The sequence below is a fragment of the Lepidothrix coronata genome, unplaced genomic scaffold (genome assembly GCF_001604755.1).
Source record: "Lepidothrix coronata isolate B3197 unplaced genomic scaffold, Lepidothrix_coronata-1.0 Scaffold119, whole genome shotgun sequence".
Lineage (NCBI taxonomy): Eukaryota > Metazoa > Chordata > Aves > Passeriformes > Pipridae > Lepidothrix > Lepidothrix coronata.
Window position 1 is genome coordinate 1341776 of NW_016690299.1, and position 1302 is coordinate 1343077.

At 34.8% G+C, this 1302-nt stretch overlaps 1 protein-coding gene across 1 annotated transcript in view; it reads right to left on the reverse strand.

Moving 5' to 3' along the window:
• The window catches only part of MDGA2 (MAM domain containing glycosylphosphatidylinositol anchor 2), a 306141-nt gene that overhangs the window by 166494 nt on the left and 138345 nt on the right, over positions 1-1302 (reverse strand). The gene's annotated exons all lie outside the window — the stretch shown is intronic.

The window sequence follows — 1302 nt, forward strand, 5'->3', positions numbered from 1 at the left end:
AGGTTGGAGCAACCTGGGCTGGTGGAAGGTGTCCCTGCCCATGGCAGGGGTGGCACCGGATGGACTTTAAGGTCCCTTCCCACCAAAACCATCCTGGGATTTTTTGTGACAACTAAAACCAGAAAACCATCAGAAATAACAGATATCCCTTTTTTTGGGGGGGTAAAACACCTGAGAAATTTTAAGTCACAACTTGGTTCCTTTTCCACTTCCCCTGATTTTCAGATAAAATCCACCCTGAAGCCACTCCAGGAGAAAATTCCATCCCAAATTTGTCTCTCTCGGTCCCTCTTCACATCAGCTCCCACGATTTGCAAGCCTCTCATTAGCTGAGCTAATTAGGCAGAAGATGCTGATGACTCTTGACCCTTTAATTACATCTTTTCCCTCATATAAACACGGAGCAGATCTTGTCAGGACACACTAATTCAAACTGACCTCCAAGAAATGTGTAAAGGTCATGGAGAAGCTTTTAACTGTCAACAGGGTATGTTTTTTATTCATTAATTAAATTTATTCATTCATTTGATTTATTTATTCATTTATTAAACGTGATTTACTCATTTAGTAAATGTGATCTATTCGTTAATTAATCCCACTCAAGAGATTTAAGGAAGGATGATCCAAATAACCTGGAAATATTAAAAAAAAAAATCTAATTTACCTAATTTTGTGTGACACATTTTCATTAGAGAAATTCTTAGATTTTTAGGGAAGACAATAATCAGCATTTCTGTGCTGAAATATAAACCAAAAAATCCTCTATTCAGACTCCCACTTTTTAATTAAAACATTTAAAAACTCCACTTTAGGCACTCGGGCCCGAACAAACAAGCCACAGATTTGCTAAACCGAGTTTAAATTAAAATAGTAACTAAAATAAATAAAAATATATAATGAAATAAATTAGAAATAATAAAAAATAAAAGGAAAGAAAGAGATAAAGAAAGAAAGAAAAACAGAAAGAAAGGGGTAAATAAAATAAATTTAATAAAAAATAAAAAATAAATTAAAAATAAGATCTTGAAATTAAAAATAATCTCATTAGGCCGAGCAGACCAATAACTGGGCTCTGTAATCTAATTCCCAGCTCTGCAAGGAGGCTCCAGATCTGCTTTTCTCAGGGAAAATACGGAGTAATAAAAAGTTGTCGAGCACAATAAAAGGAAAAAAAAAATGAAGGTGCTCTCCAATCATCAGCTGGAAATTATTTCTGAAAGTCACAGGTTGCTTTCTGCTCTGAACACTGAATTACCAGGCACTTTTCACCTCCCTCTTTACTTGTTATTGCTTGAGATTGTT